We start from the raw sequence: 22,429 nt of genomic DNA, 5'->3' as shown, positions 1-22,429 counted from the left end.
AACAGCTACAGTTTGAATTGTAGAAATCATTCAAAAAACTGATACAAGATTCAGCACAAGTTATCTTGTTATGAGTACTCACAGGCAGTGCGGTGTTAACCAAAACACAACACAGAGTCGTTATTTGGCAGACCTGAAAATCCAGTTCTCTCACAATGTGCTCACCTCCCCTTCATTTACTCACCATTCCAGCAGGGTATCCGATTACACAGTGCAAGCAAAGCTGCAGTACAAATGCCAACCGACCAATTGTATCACATAACAGTACCGGTATCTGTCTGCATCAGTTTCTCAAGCTTATTGACTTAGCAACACTGACAACACCATTATCTTTATCACTGGACTAAGCGATTGCGGGTGTGGAATCCAAAATGCATGTAATCCATGCAAAGGCAGCTCATATCACTGTGCATTTCTTATCAGAATCCACATCATGCATCCTTTTTTGTTTTCAGATCTCTTAATATTCGAATCCCACCAATGAAATGAATATAATGACAAATTAAGCTAATTGTTCATGAATCCAGCAATTCCCACTATCAATGGAGAAAGAAGAATTTCTTGACAGGAAATTTTAGTTTCCTACGTCTCCACAAAATTATCTGCCTCCATCGCGACCTTCCTTCCAACACTTTCATTCACCTCTTAATCACCCATGGACTTGACTTCTCCAGTATCCTGCTCACTGGCCTTCCTAGCTCAAGGCTCTACAAGCTCCAGATCATTCAGAATTCAATCGTCCACAAGCTCTCTTACACCAGACCCAATGAATAATAATACTTGCATTTGATATAATGTCTTATCACATCATTGATACATCTCAAAGAGCTTCACAGAATATACTGCAAATTGGATTCACGGTGTATGTATTGGAGAAGAGGTAGAATTAAGTATAATCATCATGCATGCATGCATAAGTACTGCACTGCAATGTTTTACGCTACCACCCAGTCACCGTTCTGAAGATTACCTCAGAGCATCTTTTAAATTAAACTTTTTAAAAATAATAATTTGGTCACTCAAACCACGACTGTTTGTGGGACACTGCTGCGCGCAATTGGCAGAAGATATACAGTCAATTCACTTTAGAGTATATTCTGCAAAGCTCTTTGAGATGTCTCGAAGATGTGATAAGACGCTATATCAAATGCAAGGATTGTTATTATTATTACATATTGAAGCAAACCCCATGTTTGCAGATGATGAGGTCAAAGCAAAGGACAACATCTAGGTATGGAGGTCTGGAGTATACGAGATGACTCTGTTGCATGGAATAAGAAGTCATTTGAGAAAATGTTGTGATCACATTGGAACAGGTAGGAGTCATAAAAGCCCGTTATCACAGAAGTCCACCGTGAAGGAAAGGTGGAAGAGAATGGAGTGTATACAGTGTCAAAGCAAGCAGTGAAGTTCCTGGGGTAAAAATAAACCTTGCAACTCTTCAAGGGACAAAAAAGGTAAAAAAAAAATTCACCCCTCAGAAGGTGGCACATTCGTTTGAAAATTAAAGGTAAGGGTCAGGGAAGGAAATGGAACAACTCACCAGTGGCCAATTAGGGTATTCCAGGTTCAAGGTGAAGTTCACAATGCACAGTTCACACTAAACACCGTTAATTTTGTTGATAATTAACGCTTCTGCCACTGAACATGCGAGTCTGCCATTTCTTAATTGTACATTGTAAATCATTTGGTTATGTTTCTTATCTAGTACCTAGCTTAGAGTTGTGTTTCAGGATTGCAACTTGCAAATTTCTCAACTACCACTTAGTACTTCTATTTTTAATTTTATTTTAGCTGAGTAAGCATGCGTTCCAGATCAAAATGATTCATAGAAATATAATAATTTCAGCCAAGAGTAGATTATTGGTCCATCCAACACACTCATAAATATCCACAAAATTCCTTGGATGCATCTAGCTCTAAATCTAACAATCTTGATTCCTTTTAGTTGACTGGAGTTTTGAAATCCAATCATGGATTTTCATGGCTTTCTTGAAAATAGCTTTTGGATATAAGGTTGCAGCACATTAAGGAAGAGGCAAACCAAAGTGATCAGTGTGGATCCTGAATGTGGAACTGAAAGACAAGGTGTGTCTTTGTACTTTCCTACTCTGTCATCTTGAAAGCAGTGAGGTGTACAAAACTGGAATAGTATTCTGCCAACCTTAGCAATCTCTATGGAGTTGAAAATAATGTGCTGCTGTCAAAAATAGGCAATATTTTGGCATTTGCTAATTGATACAGTCAGCTTTTTCCAGGGGGATGTGGTAATTTTACAGTGAAAATGAATCTCCCCGATTACTTTGCTGAAGTAGCTGGAGTTAAGATATTGGGTGGGACTCAGTGAATGGCAACTCACGTCACTAGAAAGGCATTGCAGCTGAACAAAACCTGCTTTGAACTGAACAAGATTGCTCTTGTTAAAAATTTACAGCCATAGAAATGAATTAGGAAACTCTTGTTAATTTCAATGTGACAATGGCATTTCTGGGGTTCCTGAGCCTTGGTTCTTGGAAATCTACAATTAATAATAATCCTTGCATTTGATATAACACCTTATCGTCATTGAAATGTCTCTGAGCACTTCACTGAATACACTGTAAAGTGAATTGAATGTATATTTTCTGGGCAAAACGCTGCAGCCAATTGCACAAAGCAGTGCCCACAAACAGTTGTGGATTGATTCACCAAATTACTTTTTTTTAAAAAAGGATTTTGAAAGTAATCCGCCAATCGACTAACAACTGGGTTCCTATTTACTGCTAGGTAAACAAAGGCGTGTGGAGTAAGGAAACTTGCTTAAGGTTTCGCCCTGCCTGGGAATTGAACCTGTGTCCTCTTCCTTGCGAGGCGAGTACTCTAACCAATATGCCACAGGACTCCATTGAACTCTCTGGGATTCAAATTCAAGATCCTGCTCATCCTCACTTTCAAATCCCTCAGTGTCCTTCCTCCACCCTACCTCTGTGACATTCTACAACCCTCCTGTCCGACTATGCAAACGCCCTGCTTGTCTGCCTTCCCAACTCCTCTCTCCACAGGCAGCAGATAATCCAGAACTCTGCAGCCCGTGTCCTCTCCCACACCAAACTCCGTGACCCCATCTCCCCATTTTCGCCCAACTCCACTGGCTCCCTATCCTTCAGAGGATCCAGTTCAAGATCCAGGTCCTCGCATACAAAGCTTTCCATGGCCTTGCCCCACCCTATCTCTGTGACCTCCTAACCCCCTACCAACCCGCCTGTTCCCTCTGCTCAGCCGACTCTGGCCTACTCCATGTCTCCTGCCCGACCCGCCCTACCATCGGTGGCCGGGCTTTCGGCCTCTCTGCCTCTCTTCCACAGTCTAGAACTCCATCCCATGGTCCCTTCGCCTCGCTTCCTCCCTCGCAACCTTCAAGGCCAGTCTCCCTCCCACCTCTCTGCCTTCCCTCACACCTACACCACCCCTCCGCCATGCTCGGGCCCCAACAGCCGACTGTTCAGCACTTTGGGACGTCCTCCGGACGTGAAGGGAGCTCTATAAATGTCATTTTGTTGTTGTTGTTGTTGACTATTATGACAATAATAATTTGTATTTATATAGCACCTTTCACATCAGGGGAGGAGACTTCTCAAGGTGCTTGAGCCAAGGGATTGCCCCCAGGCCTGGGGATTGGATATGGAAAGGATGGAGAAGGGGGCGGGGCAAGAGGAGGGGGAAGATGACCAAAGGTTTGGCAAAGAAAAAATGCTTGAGGCAGACCTTGAAGGAGGCGTCGAAGGAGTAAAGCGAAGGGATGGAGTTCTAAAGAGTAGAGGCAGATTGGCTGAAAGTCTGACCATTAATAGTGTGGTGAGCAGATGGAGATATGAAACAGTATCTGTTGAGCAGAGGGAGTGGGCAAGTTGGTTGGGTTAAGACGTTCACAGAAGTAGGGTGGAGCAGGACCATGGAGGGTGTTAAAAGTGAGGATTTTAACCACAATGCTTTGGGGTTGGGGAACCAGCAGATGAGAGTGATAAGCTCATAGAGTCTTGTGTAGGAGAGGACATGAATTCTGGATGCTCTGCAACTTGTGGTGGAAAGATTTGGGAAGTTCAGTGATAAGAGTTGGTGTGATCTAGCCTGAGGAATACCACACATGATGGTGTGAGGAGAAGCTATTGGCAGATACAAAGTGGAGACATAGGGATAGGTATGAAAGCAGGCAAGGATAGAACTGTCAAGGTGGAGCTGAGAGGAAAGGCGACAGTGAAGGATAGAATGGTCGACAGAATCAAAGACGGAAGAGGGATTGGGAAGAACGAGGAGGCAGAGAGCCTAGTCACAGATTTAGAGAACATCATTGGTGACTTAGACCAGGGCAGTCTTGGTACGGTGGGGAGCACAAAAGTTGGATTGGAGGGGTTCATGTAGGGATTCCAGGGAGAGGAAAGAGCAAGTCTGAGGAACAATAAGAGGAAAGGGATGAGCCAAGGGAAGATTTTGTGAGGAGAGAGATGAGGACAGCTGTTTTGAAGGGATGGGAACTGTGCAAGTGAACAGATAAAGGTTGACAAGTCTGTTAGAAAGGGGCAAGGAGGTGGGGCTGGGAAGTTAGGAGAGGGTGTCAAGGGGTCACATGATGGGGGTCATTTGTGGAGTCCTGTAGCTCAGTGGTTAGAGCACTCGCTTTGCAAGCGAGAGACCTGAGTTCAATTCCAGGCAGGGCGAAACCTTGGGCAAGTTTCCTTACTCCACACGCCTAATAATAATCCCTCCAAAACCAAAAACAATAATAAATTGGTCATTTTCAATCTACGACTGTTTGTGGGACATTGCTGTGCGCAATTGGCTGCCGCGTTCGCCCAAAAATATACAGTCAATTCACTTTACAGTGTGTTCTGTGAAGCGCTTTGGGACGTCCTCCCGACGTGAAAAGCGCTATATCAAATGCAAGGATTATTATTATTATTATTCAGGACATTTAAGTGAAGGAAGATGGAGGTGTAGAGAGAAGGAAGGAATGAGGGTGGAAGGGGCAATGGGGTTGGGATGGCAGTAGGAAGGGAAAAGGCAGCAGAGTGGATCCTCTTGATTTTGAACCCAAGGAAGCCTAACATTTCTTCACATTTGGAGTTGGAGGAGAGGATAGGTATGGTAAGAAAGGCAAAGGAGCTGCTTAGTGGTGGTGGAGGAGAAGCCCGGGGTTGTTCTTGGCCTGCAGGATCATCCTGGAATAGGATGATTTGGCTGAGGCAAGGGAGAAGTGATAGGTTTGATTCAGTCCAGCGAAACTTGGCGATGCATCACGATTGATAATAAAATTGGAAAGTCTGAGTGTGTACATACATTGAATGAAAGATTTGGATCAAGCTTGGTTGTGATGTCAGTTCGTGGCTGTCTTTCTGAAAGATCTATTCATTTAGTCCATTCTAAAGCCTGTTTCAATAACATGGAAAATCAGCAGGTTTCACGTCCATTGGAAGTGGTCAACATGAAGATTCCATAACAGAGTTTTTAAGAGCTGGTTCTCGATTTGTTGCAGGAACTGAAACCTGATTGCAAACTCTGCTACAGTAGCACAGCTGCTTTAAGAGATTATGTACAACCCAACTGCATAAGATATTACTGATATATCTAAATATAGAAAGCAGCACTTGCAAAGTATGAATATTATGAGGGGACATGCTTGTCACTTAGATTCCCTATCCGCTTTTACTTCCTGTCAGTTAAACCACCAACAGTATCTGCTGCTTTGGTGAAGAACAGCCTTTACAGCTTCCGTTCCCGGTGCGAAACATTTCATCAACACTGCTCAACTTTGCTACTGGCAAACTTTTCAATTAGTAAACCTTCAAGACAGCAGTACAAGTTAACTTTTACAGAAATCTGCAAGACACTCTTGGAACTGAAAAGCACTCAATGTGACATCTCCATTCATTCATTGTAGTCAGTGATCACTCCAAGTAACCACTTCAGACTTTGACCAGCTGGACATATGATCAGGACCCAGATACCACGTAACTGAATTTGAGTTTGAAACATAACTCAACCATTTTACATTTGGGTCATTATTCTGCTGAATTCCTTTGAGATGCATGGCCCAAGCAACCAGAAATAACAAGGATAGTTAATGAGTCACCGAGGCCACTTTTGCTCACCCATTTAACCTACTTGAATGGTCAAAGCTGTACACTGAGTTAAGCCAAGCATCTGTGCTGCACAGAAATACAACTAAAGCAACTCTGCTACTGTAGCAGAGTTTGCAATCAGGTTTCATTTCCTGGAACAAACCAAGGACCAGATTTTGAATCAAGTGCTCTCCTGCTAAATAAAATCCCAGTAACAAAATTGTGTACGGAAAAATTATGTTCCAACTTGGTACATAAAGTTAACCAGAGCATCGATGGCTTACTCTTTCTGTGATGTGTCACGTTTTGTTCCACAAGAACGGAAAGTCAGAAGTTCTTACAGGAAATACTTCAGGCACCCACACAAAATGAAGTACTATGCCACAGTGGACTTGAATTAAAATAACATGGTTGACTGACCGTACTTTACAATAACAGGAGAACTGAAACAGGTAGGTCGATTTAAACAAAGTGACCCACATTTCAAATCAATATTACTATTTCCATCACAGTTTCCATTACAATTTCTACCCCTACCTCGCTTTTCTTTCCATTGCAACCCCCTGCAGTTTAAAGAAAACATCTCATTGCTCAGGTCACACGTAAGCACAGATCTCTGCACTGCTGCTGACAGGTGAATGTTAACTAACACTCCCTGTACGAACATCTTGTGATCCTCAAATGTGTCATACTTTCTTCAGCTAAGTAGACAGCCAAAACACTGATAGAATCCTTCATGTTTTGTAGAAACACATTTATCCACATCACAAGGTCCTCCTGGCAGTTGGAGGAGTGTAATCTACTCCAAGCCTAGAGTCCCATGTAAGGACGGTCAAGGGATTAATTTTCTAATATAACCAAAATCTATCAGCAATATGGCTTCTCTTTTTCTTGTTTCTGATGGTTCCTCTGTGCTCTCTCTCTCTCTTTGCTGATTTATAGAGCAGCTTTGTTGCTCCCAGCCCTTCTCTCTCACCTCCTCAGCTTGGTTAAACTGATGTAAGAAAGACATAGCAAAGAGGAATGAGTAACAAAGCACAAATTATAATAATCCTTGTTTCTGAGATAGCACCTTATCACATTATTGAGACATCTCAAATCGTTTCACTTAGTTTAACTGGGAGCTTGCATTGACTGGGTTAATTCTTTGACACAATGAGCAAGATCCCACAATGCTAAGACCCTAAAATGAGAGGACAAAGTACTTCTAGAATCCCACTAGAAGTACGTGACTGGAATAAACACTTAGGTATGCGATGGATCTCATCAAACTAGTGTGGGGACTGGGGACAGGGATTCTTTCTTCCAAAGGAGATAAAGTAGATATATATTTTATGCAGTAACACCATATTTAATTCCATGTTGATTTATGTCATTGGATGCACATATGAATTAATGAATAGGACTTTACAGTCCTACCTCTGAAGTCTATCATCACTTCAGGAAGTCAAAACAGCCACAAATAAGACTCCTTCAGAAGACTGGGAGGGAGGGAGGGATAAAGGTAGGTGGAATATTAAAGGGAAAAAGGAGGTGTTTTATATTCAAGGGGCTAGTGTGCATTCAAATCAAGCCAGCTGCAATGTCGTGGACTATCCTAACCTATTCTCAATGCTCCCTGTGCTGCACTGTGCTCTCAGATTCTTGGATCTGTGGAGTCCTGTAGCTCAGTGGTTAGAGCACACGCCTCACAAGCAATATGTTCATATATTCCCGATAGGAAATTCTGCAAGAATATGCCCCAGACCACTGGAAATCTTTTAACAAAATAGATAGAACAACACAAAAAATACACCACATCTACCTAAAAATGTTTAGTAAACAGCATTGAATTGTGTGACTATACTGAGATCCATGCTGATTTGTTAAATCGTAATTTTTTATGAAAAAGCCAGATGCATGGTCATCTTTTAACAAAATTAAAAAGGTGTAAGTTAATTTCTTGGATAGCTCATGGGGAACAATCCTCAGGTTTTCTTTAGTTTAAGGTCAATTAATGACTGTAACAGATTACCAAGAAGGGTAATTGAGACCAGGACACTGGGATCTTTAAAAAAATCAGCTTGAATGTATGATGGAGGGGATGATCAGGTCAAGCAACATGTGCTATGTTGTATAATGTATAATGTTTACCCAATACAATAATAATAATCCTTGCATTTGATATAGTGCCTTATCACACCGTTGAGACATTTCAAAGTGCTTCACAGAATAAAAATACAACTGAATGTTAGCAGACTCATTGTAACAATGTAAGTGTTCCTCCAAATGTAAGTAAATTTATGCACGAGTATGTAATCCACTGTATGATACAAAAGTTTTCAATTAGAAAAAAATTGCTTAATGAGTTTGTGGACACTTGGCTATGCTTATTTTGTTGATCAGTTGGGTATCTACAATCTACAAACCTGGTTGCTCCCTCCCCTCAGTGGGCACCGTCTTGCTTCACGACCACCCCATCAGAGGTCAGGCTTTCAGGATATCTGACCTCACCTCCCGAACCCCATCGCGGAGTCACTTCAACTCCCCCCTCCTTCATCTCCTTCCAGGTCCTCCTCAGGACTTTCCACTCAAACTGCACTTTCAGCCATCTTTCCATCCTCCATCACCCCAGCTTGAGTTCAACTCTTAGACTGTCCATCATATTGTATTGTGTCTGACAGACGTGGAAACCCATCACTAATGTTTTGCATTATTTGGTATGGAGTGCACACTCTTTCGCTGGAGATAATATAATAATTCTTGCATTTGAAATAGCGCCTTATCACATCTTCGAGACATCTCAAAGTGCTTCACAGAATATACTGTAAAGTGAATCGACTTTTGTATATTTTGTAGGCGAAATGTGGCAGCTAATTGTGGACAGCAGTGTCCCACAAACAATCTTGGATTGTGTGACCAATTTATTATTACTAATCCTGGAAAATTTAGGCAGAGGTTGGCAAAAGCAAAGGCCTGGGGAGCAGGAGTGTGCATTGGGGTAAAATTGGAGGTTTACTAGCTAAACCCGCACAGCTCATCATTGTGAACACTGACAAGAAGCCCATGCTTTCAATAGATCAAAACATAGTTAAGATGAAGAAGACTTTCATCCCATTTCACCTTATCCTTTCAGAAGGTCCACTCTACTGCCTTCCCATCACACTATTGAGGTGTATTATTAAATGAGTTCAGCACCTTTGCCTCAACCACCCTTCCTGGTACCTTGTTCCAGGTAAAACTTTACCCTTTGGATAAAAAAAATGCTTCATGGTGGTGTCTTGAAATTCCCTTTTACAATTTTAGACCTATGTTCTCATGCCCTACTGTCTCACTACATCCTAAGTTGTTGTTCTAAGCAATTGTTTAAAAGCAGTTAATGAACGCATGACACTATTGGAAAAGAGAAGGGAGTTTCTCTTAGTGTCCTGGTGAAAAATCCTCCAGATGGAATCGGTCTTTCATTTCATGGTTGGTTGTGGGACCTTGCTGTGTGCAAATTGACTATTGTGTTTGCCTATAAATAGACAAGCAGAAGACTTTGCACTACATTTTATGAAATGCTTTGAGACATCTTGAACGATGTGCTGAAGCACTATATCAAATGCAAGGAATATTATTATCACAAATTTCATTATTAAGTTTGTTGCTTTTCTTTTGACTGCCCAATTCAGCGGCAATGTATTACCAGCATTAGTGCCAGAGAGAGAATGCTGTTTTATTAAGACATAATAAAGCCAGATAGTATTCCCACCACAAAAGTGTCTCAATAATCCGAGTTTGTTTTGAGAGTTTTGTATAATTACAAATAAGCACTAGTATAAGTCCCTTTTTGAGGGTGTTTTGGGTGCAAAAGTCTTCAGCACTATCTGACTGTAGTAAAGGTACAAAATTATATTGAGACTTCCTGAATTACAGGATGAGCATAAAGGAGGGAGTGCTGCTGTATGTTTGTTCAACAAAATGAGAAGAAACAGTCTCAACAAATCTTACCTTTAACCAGCTCTGCATGATCTTATCTGATACTCAGATAAGGTTATACAGCTGCAGTTATTGCGCCAATGACAATCTAGAGGGCACACATTAAAAGAGCAATGTTTGGGGAGGCAGGAAATTGTGGAGCATATTTGGGGACAAAGAAAAACAAGCTGATTTGAACAGCAGGACAGTATTGTGCTGTCCTTGATTGCTTTTGACCCAATAAATTTTAACACATATACAAACATAAATTTTGTTTGTATATGTGATGTACAGGGGTCCTGTAGCTCAGTGGTTAGAGCACTTGCCTCGCGAGCGATAGACCTGGGTTTGATTCCTGCAGGGCAAAACGTTGGGCAAGTTTCCTTACTTCACACACCTCTGTTTACCTAGCAGTAAGTAGGAACTCGGTTGTTAGTCGTTTAGTATATCGCTTTTCCAGGGGTAAAAATTCCTTAAAAAAAATGAATTGGTCTCTCAATCCACGACTGTTTGTGGGACTCTGCTGTGCGCAATTGGCTACCGAGTTGCGCCCACAAATATACAGTCAACTCACTTTACAGTATATTCTGTGAAGCGCTTTGAGATGTCTCGAAGATGTGATAAGGCACTTTATCAAATGCAAGGATCCTTTTCCTCCTGGGAACGTGCTGCTGTTCTGTTCACTCTAAATTTCCCTCCACCTCCCACCTCATGGTGCACTAGCAGAGTTTATGGAGCTGTGTTGTAATATAATGTAGATAGCTACACGGTCACACCCAGGTCAAACATCCGACATTTTATAACAGATTCTGTGTGCTAATTATCATATAGAATCCGTCAAGAAACAGCAACATTTCATTCTACACTTATTCATCCGTTTGAGATCTTAACAACCCCGGCATCTTTGGCACAGTATTTGAGCCCGAAAATCTCCATGTTCCCAAACATCGAAAATGAGCATTTAATTATAGTTCACTGGCTTAACTCATATCCTGTATAACAGCTTCAGATGCAGCATCTGGGCTTGCAAACAATTTATATTTTCCCCACGCTCACTCGGTGTCAAGCCAAGGAAGCGGCTGAACAATTTTTAAAAACTAATTTGGATGAAACCATTCTGTTGAAATCACAGGGTGTTCAAATCTGAATCAGTCAATGATTATCAATTGAAATGTTATGGTTTCTTAACTAATAATTGTCACATTTCCACCCCACTGTACCCTTTTATATAATGATGACACCCGTTCACTAACAGTTGCACACTATTTCAGCCCATATCGAGTAATACAGCCTATGTGCCAGATCTACACACTCATCACTGAGACCAGTAAATACAGCAGCACGAATGATTCAATCTTTTGTTTTCGCCACTTTACATCACTTTGTGGTTAATGTTTTATCACACAACTGCAGCACGGCACTGATGAGGAAACACAATGCAATCTACCGATTCTACAGACAAAATTAATAAAACTTACACCGTTCTCTTTCTCGGACATCGTTGCTGTGATGTCGCCCTGCTTTCACTTATCTTTTCAATGAAAATGCTAGCGTTAGTTTATTAAGAAGTACTCCACAATTGTCATCTCGGGTGCCCCGTTTCCCTGTAAATCATTGGTGCAAAGGTCACCTGTGTGTTTGAATATCCTGTTGGAGGTGGAGCAAGCCCAGCAGCAAATGCTAGAACAAAGTTGGTTCGGCAGCACAGCGTCAGAGTGGAAACAGAATAAAGGAAAAAATGTAGATCACTGTTTAATGTTTTTTTCATTACCCAGACAAACATTTCCTTAAACCAATAAAGATTGACATCCACACATCCTTCACGTGTAGACACTCCCCCAGGGTGCTAATGCAAACACAATGTCCATTGGGTTACCTTTGCTAAAGGCCAAAGCCTTTATAAAAAAGGTTTCACAAACCTCTTATTGGTCTTTTAACAAGAAACAGTCAAATAAGATAAATTATGCAAGTCCTAATACAATCATTTATGCATGATCTGTGATTCTTTATTCTCTCGTCTCAAAAAGAAAATGTGCTTAATCAAACAATATTTCATGACCTTTAACCACACAATTCTTAATAAATGTTGACTACTTACTAAATGTAGTCCATGAGAAAACAAAACTTCCCTATTTTCATGGATTTACAGATAGTCGTTATAGATAGTCGTCTGATTTTTAATAATAATAATCCTTGCATTTAATATCGCGCTTTATCACATCAAGACTCCTCAAAGCGCTTCACGGAATATAGTGTAAAGTGGAGTGGCTGTGTGGTTTATTATTCACCTCATATCTTTGATCTCTACTTACTTATGTTTACTACAGACACCATCGCAAATGTGCTGCTGTGATTTTGACGACTATAGCAGTCATGCTGTTCACTGAGCTCTTGTAAAATAATTTTCAGTTCTGCAAAACATGCTGATGTACAAGTTGCAGTTCGCAGTTTGCAAAGCATTACAAGAGAGGGATCAACCCACATGTGACAATTCTGCTGTGATTCCAAACGACTATTTGTCACTTCCCTTGCTGCCAAGTTCAGGAAATGGAACTTTTGCATTGTGTTATGAATGTTTTTTTCTCATAGCCACAACACATTCAAATGCGCTGTTTTACAATAGGGTCTTGCTGACTTATTATAAACAGTGAAAAACATTCACACAACAGTTTCACTAAAATACAATAAATGGCGTTATATCCCAGAATTTCCATACAGTGAAAAATGGGCCAAGTTACAAAAGTTGAGATAAGCTAGATTCCCCAAAATGGCACTGAAACACAACACCTTTATATAGACATTTATATAGCTCCTTTCCCATTGGGAGGATGTCCCAAATAACAGCAACAGCAACAACATCGACTTGCATTCAAATTGCGTCCTTCATTCGAGGTAGAGTCTTGAATTGCTTAACAATGGCAAAGTTTGAACCTGAGAGAAAGGGAAGTGGACATAGGCCCGGTCAAAGAGAAAGGTCTTCAGGTGTGATCTGAAGAGGGGCAAAGAGGAGGCAAGATGGGGTGATTGAGGCAGTGCTCCAGAGTTTTGGGAGTAAGTGGCTGAAAGCACGGCCACAACAGTGGAGTGGAGGGGGCCAGAGCCAGTTTAGCTAATGGGGCAGGGTAAAAGAGTAGGATGTACGTAGGTCGGAGAGGTAGGGAGCTGCATGAAGATATATATATATGCGAGTGTGAGGTTATTTAAAATCAACCCGTTGTACAATAGGAAGCCAGTGATGCCTGGTAAGCTAGTGGTGCAGAGTTTAGTATGGGTGAGGATACGGGTGGCAGAGTTTTGAATTTATTGAAAGCACTCAACAATTCTACCTTGGTACCTGAGCTCAAGGTGGGAGCTAAGGGGAGTGGGGAGGGGAAAGATGATCGAAAGTCAGGTCAAAGAGGTAGATCTCCCGATGGACAAGGTAGGGGAAGGAGTCGGATGGACTCTGGGATGGAGTTCCTGAGAGTGGGAGCAGACTTAATAGCCTTGATTCTTTCATCATTGCTGATGAGTCATACCTCATTCCTCTAACAATGGAGTCATTCTTGTTGCTCTCTCTGGCACTATCGCTAGGGCCAAGCCCTTTAAGCTGCAGACCAGAATTTCTCTTCCACTGCAAACTTGTGCTGAATATTTTAGCGCAACAGTGAAGCAGCACCATATATAAAGTATCTTTGGACCAATAGACAGCCCACAAATGTAGATTATCACCATTATAAAGGACATAAAACAACAGGCTATATCTGCTGCTGGTTAATGTTACTCTATTCATTGTGAATTTACTATACAGTAAATTCTGACAATATCTTGAAATCAGATAGCCAGGGATCAGCTGCGCTCATGACACTAGCTCTGAAATACACTGTAAATTACAAAACACTTGCTGCAATAAACAACAAAAACAAATTACATTTGTATAGCACCATTCACGTCGGGAGGACGTCCCAGCTGGATAGTCAGGGATTTGGATGTGAGCAGGGAGTTAGGATCAGGAGGGTTGCAGGGCAGGGAGGGTAGGAGGGTGACTGAAGGTGCAGTCGAAGAGGAGTGTCTTGAGGAACAGAAAACCAGGATCAAAGCAGACAAAGTGCTTGTGCCTGAACCTTCAGTATCATTTTAGTGTTCCGAGAAAGAAAATCTGAATTGCATATCTGAAATTACAACACATTATTACAATAACGTCTTTCACGTCGAGAGAACATCCCAAGGCAGATAAAACTGAAGCAGTCATTCTGGAATATACTCACTTCATAATACAAGGGTGAAATTAGACAAAGTAATCTTGACAGAAACTAACAGCTGCAAATTTTAGAAACGATTCAAATACAACCTAGATTAACAGGTTTCTCACAAACAAATAAAATAGATTAGCCAAATTCAAAATGCAAAATTCACAAAACTAAAACATACTTTTCGGTCTGAAGCAAGTTTCACTCCTGCTACAGAAATAAACCACACCTAGCATAAATTAATATGTTTCATATATTAACACTCATTCCCTGCTTTGAGATGAAAATATATTGGAGGAAACTATAACAGAAAAGAACTTAATCTGCACTACATCCCAAGTCATGATTTAAACCCTGCATCTTGGCCACATATGCAGTGTCTAATATCTAATTTACTAGAAGCAGTGCTTCATACAAATATAATTACTTCACCATCAGAATTTACTTTTTTAAGTCTTGCCTGAAAACCTTGCTTCGACCTTGCTTACAGCCACCTCCCCCCGGCTCGGAGTTAGGCTCCACTAATGTTAAGCGCTCTGAGATGCTACCCTGTGTGGAGGGTACTAAATAAGTGCAAGTTGTTGTTCTATTTTATTTTATTTATAAGTTGTTATATAAACTGAAGCAGTCATTCTGGAAATACACTCACTTCACAGTGCAGGTGCCAATGGATCAGACCCTACACTGGCTGTCACTAAGTGTGGGAAGTAACGCTATTCCTCCTGCTTGCTGATTGTCAACCTTTGCAGGAAAAGATCTCAGTCCCAGTGTGCCACTCACACAGTAGTCTACACTGTGCATTCCCCTTGCCCTGCCAGCCAAAGGGGAATGCATTTCGGAACATGTTTCAAACGTATCAGGAGCCTTGGTGTAAAGTTAATGGAATCCCACATCATTGGCAGCATGTTACTGACATTCTTTTACCCGCATAACTCAAGAACGGCAAAATGCTATAACCCACATGCCCAGCTCTCTGACGCAATATCCTGTTTATGTGTTTATGTTGTAGGCATCTGAGGCATCCCAATCTATTTGACATCTATGAGGAATACATGTTAATGTGGTGATCAACAGAGATGGCTATTGTATTAACAATCTTCTACAGATCCACAGGAAACAATTCTACGGGTAATTTTGGCCATTTTTATTTCAGACATTCATACTCTTCAGAGCACTGGCTGTAAACAATGAAATGTTAAAGTTTTGTGTGTTCATGGCATGCTTGGTCTTCCCTGTCCGTGTCCAGCTGTCACTATTCAGCAGATGTGAAGTCTTACTGCACTAACATTCGCTGATCTATTTTTGCTTCAGATTTATCAGATTTTAGTTAAGTTTCTTTATTTTAAATGATGTAGCTCCTTCCCGATGAACTCATAAGTAATTCACTCTCTCAGTGCTCATCTCCACTTGTCAATTTCCTGGCCCAATTGGTAGCACTTTCACCTCTGAGTCAGACAGTCGTTGGTTCAGTCGATATCAGTAATTTGAACTCACAAGCTAGGCTGACATTGCAGTTCAGTGTTGGGGTGTGCTACATTGTTAGAGGTGCCATTTTTTGCTCAAGACAAAAACTGAGGTCCCATCTGCCTAATCAGGTGGATGTTAAAGATCTTTGGCACTATTCAAAAAGACAAAGGAATTTTTCATGGTGTACTGGCCAACAATCCCCCAAATAAAATTGGTCATTCACTTCATACTGTTTGTGAAACATTACTTTGTGCAATGCGCAAATTGGCAACCACATTCACCTACAAAATACAATCACTTGACTTTACAGTGAATCCTATGAAGCACTTTGAGATGTCACCTTGATAAGAAAATCACTACATCGAATGTAAGGATTATAATTATTGCTAAGTTTAATCGTAAAACCATTTGATATTCCACACTGCAATTTGAATTAAATACAACTTATGAGACCAGAAGATTAATTAACACATGGAACGGATTAGGAAATGTCACAAAATTCACCACATAAAATAGTAAAGAAATGAAAACGCCTATTGCGATTCATCTGACACGTAAAAAAAATGTAATACCAGATCACAAGAAAAATTCAGATGAGGAAAGCCCTTTGGACGATTTCAACTCATCCTTACAGAACATCCACCTTATTCCCCTCTGCATTATAGCAACAAGCTCTTTCTTAAATTAGTGGAGCAATCTGGCTTCAACTACCGTTCATGGTAACCCATTATCAGTTTTTAATTCCCCTGTCTCATGTCCTTCAGTCAATTAAATAGCTGTCTAATTCCCTCTCGAATCTGACACATTTTCCTCCTACTCTTTATTCTATGTGTGCAATCATTATATGGAGTATGAACTGGAGATGGCTTTATAAAATGAAAACAAAGTCTGAAAGAAATAACTTTCAAAATTAAATGAGTTAGTTAATAGGAAAGCTTGCACATTAAGAGAAGATGAGATATTCTCAGACTTTAAATTGAGCAGTTGTTGCTGAAAGCTCCAGGCCCTGAGTCCTCCCAGATTATCCTCATTGAATCAATAACACTGTAGCTTTTATAAGGTACAAAATTAGTAACACTTACACTTATATTACCAGCTTTCACATAGGATGAATGCCTCACAATAATGATGGAGATCAACAGACAATGAGAAAAGAATGGGAAATTTGAGAAAGATGACCAAAAATATACATACTTTCAAGAGGGCTTTGAAGGTAGGGTGAGAATGTGCAAGGCAAAGGGATTTGGGGAGAGCACTCCAGGGATTAAGTACATCATGAAAGAACACTTGGTCACCAATGGTGGGGCAGATATAATAAGATACAAACAGTGGACCAGAGTTGGAGCAGTGGAGGAAATGAGTGGGAGATTAAGGTTAGAAGATATTGTATAACTTGTAAGGACCAAGGTCAGGAAGGGATTTGATAGTCTGGATGAGGATCTTAAAATCAATCTGCTGTGGAACCTTTGCAGATAGACAAGGAGAGTATTAATGTGCAGAACCTAATGTGAGAGAGAATACAGTGGTGGTCTGTGTCAAGGTTCAGATGTAAGGTTTAAAGCAGAATTAGAGGGAGGGGTTGTCAAACAAACTGCTAAGATTACGCAATGGCTCAGTTAGCGAGAGCAAGCAGCAGAGAAGTTGATGGAATCAGAGCCAGAAACAAAAAGGCTCTATTGAGTATTGCAAAGATGGATAACAACAAGGATATAACCTATGTTTAGATGTAGCTTGTGACTTCTGTTCAGGAAATGCAAAAAGTCAAGGTTGAAGAGGCCTAGTTAGCACACAGATTGGGTGTTATAAAAAGCCAAGAAGGATGGAAGAACATGCATAAGTTGTCCTGATAAACATATCACTAAATTTGGCTCCAAATCATTTTAGAAGACTTATCTGAATGCTAGCCTGTATTTCACAATCTTTGAGATTCTAGCAAAACAGGAACGTAGATCTTTCTGTTGGTGAGGTTACAGCATCAAGTCATTTCCTGCATCACAGAAGAGGAGACTCATGTCCGCCCATTGGTGTATTTGTGGGAACAGAGCCAAGCCAGATCACACAAGTCAGACCAAATGAAGGTGGAAAGAAATCTATCCTTTGCACAAATGTATTTCCACTTTCCACTTCTTTTGTGATTAATTAAAGCAAAAGTAAACGCATTTGGCACAAATGTAATGTAATGCATGAATACCACTGGCTCTTGTTTTAAACATAGACTATCCCACAACTACATGAAACACAAGCTCCTTTGCCAGCAATCTGTGTCCACCTCCACATGTCTGGAAAATGGTGATGTGTGCACCGTAATGCTAATTACATTAATTCCCAAATGGGTTTGCAAGCTGCATATGTGTTTATGGGTGTGCGGAGGTTTATGATTGCGAGTGGAGAGGGGGAAAGCTGTGTGTGCTGATTTCCAAGATAAGAGCTGGTGGTTTTATTTTCAGTCCTTTCTTCGGAGCCTGGGTTTACTGTTACCTTTCCCCTTCACTTTCAGTCAGGGCATTGTTGCCACTATTGACAGCACTTCAGCAGAGGCGAAGGAACAAGAACCAACAAATCTGAGACTCGAGCACTGTGTTGTGTGCCCTTCCTCCAATATCTAATGAGTTCAAACAAGTACGTTACTGAAGTTGAGACACAGAAGGTTGCAGTTCTGAACTCACTCAGCACGATAAACATTCTGCCATTTTTCCCTCAACAGGTGAAACACTCGCATTCCGCAAAAGCCCACTTTTGAAGCAGAAATCATTACAAGGAAGATATAGCTTTACTCACCTCAGCAACGAGACAGACATGCAGGCCGGGTTTAAAAATCCCAAAGAACAGTTCAGTTCTCCTGCAGTGAAATATGGCTACTGAAGATTGGGGAAGTGCTGTTCCTGTATTGATTGAGTCATAATCTGTGCTGAAGCGTTTCTGGGAGAGGCACGCCCAAGTTGCTGTAGGCCAATTGCTGTACCAGGACAGACATGCAAATTCTGGAGGTGAGAAACCAGTTTCTCTTTAGTGCAAACAGCCAAGTGAAGCATAAGAACACATTCACACACCAGTCTCTGCTGCGAACGCAGAGGGCAAGGTGTGCTAACAATACAGGAAGTTGGCAGACTTGGGTCAGAGCCAGTCTGCTAACAGGTACCGTCATGTCCTGAGTTACCAAGTATTCACTAGCCGTTTAAGAAAATGAGCAGGAATAGTAGTGGCCTACTATTTAACCATTTACATACCACATGCCGGGGAATAACCAATGTTGTAAACATCTACCTCCCCGCGTTTCCCTGCCAATAATGATATTACGAGCAAACAATAGATTTGCAGTGGGTCAAGTGATTTTTCTCATGCAGCACATAACAAAAAGTCACAGGATTTCCTGCAGTGCTCTGATTCAGTATTAATAGCTGAATGTATCTGTAAACTTGGTTGCTTATTGGAAATTATTTCAGTAAGCATTTAATATGTGACTGATATCAGAACATACTCTTCTGAGTCATAATATCACTTACTTGGTATTTATAAAATGATAGTTTGGGTAAATAAGCTTTCAGTTAAAGTGTCAGTGGCTATCTGCACTAGTAGTGTGACACTGAGCTAGAGACACAAAAGTTCTAGGTTTGTCCTTGCCTTGTACGGAGTTAGTCAGGTCAACAGCAGAGCGACTACAGTTGACCTCAGCCTCCCCGGATAAGGAGGGGGAATATTAACGTTACAACACTCTTTAGCTATCCATAGATCCCTGTTGCTAATTGCAAGTGTATCGACATTGGGTGAAAAGCATGCATGTCCTCAGCTGCCATGGCCATCATATCTGAAAACTTACTATATAGACTTACACACGGGGACTGGTAACTTAGTTAGAGGTACTGGAATTGTACTCACAACAAAGCAAAGATTCTGGAGGTTAACCCCATGTCTGTGGATGATGTCACCAAGCAGAAGCACATGGATATTGAAGAGGAGAAGACCAAGGACAGAGCCCTGAGGAATACCACATATGACATACATGCATGGACTGGAGGAGAAGCCATTCATGGACACAAAGTGGAGACAAGACCAGGCTGGCATACAAATATAGAAGAAATGCAAGGATTGTTATTATTTATTTTATGCTTTTATTCTACTATTCTATAAATATAGACTCCCAACTGAGATTACATTTGTATCTTGTCACATTCCAAAATACCTTCTTCCAGCATCTCACAACCTACTAATGACCCACCTCATTGTGCACGAACATAGCAATTCAATTTTTCAGAATCACAAAGATGTCTTTGTATTCTCGGTCACATCCTACTTGCCCTTTGAATTGCATGCAGGAGCTTCTCGAGCCCAACCACTTCAATTCTCAAACAAAAACCCACCTTGCTGTTTTGGAGTCTGCTTAACCTATCATGGAATTACAGCATTTTCTGTGCTTCGTTCAACAAACCAACATTTGCCTTGATTGATCTCCATACCATACTGCCTCGCCACATCAATGTGTATTTCGCATTCCAACCTCCAATACAGAGTCAAACCTGAAAGTGAGCCAAATAGACCTTCTGCCCAATTTTTGTTAAACTTAAACTTGTTCGATAAATGTACGGCACAGGAAACCTGATGTGATTTGTATTGTACTGGAGGTTTCACTGGCACAGCTCACACAGAACTTCTCGTTCCTTGTATCATAGAATCATATAGCACAGAAGGAGGCCATTTGGCCCATCATGTTTGTGCCGGCTCTTTTAAAAGAGCTATCCAAATCAATCCCACTCATCCACTCTCTCCCCATAGCCCTACAAACTTGCCTCCCGCTCCCCTAAATAATTATCTACTTCTCTCTTAAAAGTTGTTATTGAATCTGCTTTGAATTAGGCAATGCATTCCAGATCTGATCAACTCGCTGCGTGAAAACATTTCTTCTCATCACCCTTCTGTTGCTTTTAACAACTATTTTAAATCAGTGCCCTCGGGTTATCAACCCACCCACCAGTGGAAATAGTTTCTCCTTGTTCACCCTACTGAATCCCCCTCATAATTTTGAAAACTTCCATTAAGTCTCCTCTTAACCTTCTCTGCTCCAAGAAGAATAATCTTAGCTTGTCTAGCCTCTCCTGATAACTGAAGTCCCTCATTCCTGGTACCATCCTGGTAAATCTCCTTTGCACCCTCTCCAATAACCTTCATATCACAGTTCTCTAGCTGAGGCCTAACCAGTGTTTTATAAAGGTTCATCATAACTTCCTGACTTTTGTATTCTATGTCTCTATTTATAAAGCCTAGTATCCCATATGCTTTTTTAACAGCTTTATCTACCTGTCCTGCCACGTTCAAAGATTTACTTATATGAACACCCAGGTTTCTCTGTTCCTTCACCCCCTTTAAGATTGTACCATCAGCTTATATTGTTTCTCCTCATTCTCCTCATTCCTCCCAAAATGTATTGTTTCGCATTTCTCCATATTAAACTTCATCTGCTATGTGTCCGGTCATTTTAAAAGTCTGTCTATGTCCTCTTACAATCTACTACTACTTTTCCTAGCTTAGTATCGTCTGCAAACTTTGAAATTGTACTCGCTATACCCAAGTCCAGGTCATTTATATACATCAAAAAGAGCAGTGGTTCCAATACCAACCCCTGGGGGACACTACTGTACACTTCCCTCCAGGCAGAAAAACAACTGCTCACCACCACTCTCTGCTTTCTGTCTCCCAGCCAGTTCCGTATCCATGCTGCCACTGTCCTTTTAATACCATGGGCTTCAATTTTGCTTACAAGTCTCTTATGTAGCACTTTATCAAACGACTTTTGAAAATCCATATAAACTACAGTAGCTGCACTGCCTTCATCCATTCTCATTATTAGACACGATTTGTCTTTAACAAATCCGTGTTGGCTGTTCTTTATTAACCCATATTTTTCTAGGTGAAAATGTATTTTGTCCCAGATTATAATCTCTAGAAGTTTCCCCACTACTGACATTAGGCTGACTGGCCTGTAGTGTCCAGGTTTATCCTTCTGCCCCTTTTTGTACAGGGGAGCATCTGCAACCCTCGAGTCCTCTGGCACCACCCCAGTGTCCAAGAAGGATTGAAAGATTGTGGCCGCCACTATTTCCACCCTTATTTCCCTCAGTAACCTAGGATGCATCCTATCCAGACTAGTTGAGTTATCTACCTTGAGCACCATCAACCTTTTTAGTACTTCCTCTTTGTTTATTCTTATCCTATCTAATTTCTCTATCCTCTCCTCTGATATTGCGGCATTGGCTGCATCCTCTTCTTTAGTGAAAACAGATGCAAAGTACTCATTCAGTACGTCATCCATGTTGCCTGCCTCCACAAGGAGATTTCATCTTTGGTCCCTAATTGCACCCACCTTACCTTTGACTAACCTTTTATTCTTTATATGCTTATAAAATACCTTATGATTCCCTTTTATGTTACCTGATAATCTTCTCATACAATCTCTTTGCTCCTCTTTTTTCCTTTCTTCAGTTCTCCTCTGTACTTTCTATATTCTATTTGATTATCTTCTGTATTTTGGACCTGACATTTATCATAAGCCTTCTTTTTCTATTTTATTTTAATTCCTATTTCCTTAGTCATCCAGGGAGGTTTGGAACCTTATCTTTCTCCTTTATGGGAATGTATTTGTTCTGTTCCCAAACTATCTCCTCCTTGTCGGCTTCCCATTGCTCATTAGCTGTTTTACCTGCCAAT

General features: G+C 40.9%; 1 protein-coding gene across 1 annotated transcript in view; it reads right to left on the bottom strand.

The window, feature by feature from the left end:
• The window catches only part of LOC103178621 (ETS-related transcription factor Elf-1), a 78,358-nt gene extending 59,704 nt beyond the window's left edge, over positions 1-18,654 (bottom strand). Inside the window, exon 1 of the mRNA XM_007893460.2 lies at positions 18,509-18,654. The gene's annotated coding sequence lies outside the window, so the exon portion shown is untranslated. The remainder of the gene's footprint in view (positions 1-18,508) is intronic.
• Between the last annotated feature and the right edge of the window lie 3,775 nt (positions 18,655-22,429).

This window comes from Callorhinchus milii, unplaced genomic scaffold, assembly GCF_018977255.1.
Source record: "Callorhinchus milii isolate IMCB2004 unplaced genomic scaffold, IMCB_Cmil_1.0 Scaffold4, whole genome shotgun sequence".
NCBI classification, from domain to species: Eukaryota; Metazoa; Chordata; class Chondrichthyes; order Chimaeriformes; family Callorhinchidae; genus Callorhinchus; species Callorhinchus milii.
This window is presented reverse-complemented; position numbering and strand designations above follow the sequence as displayed.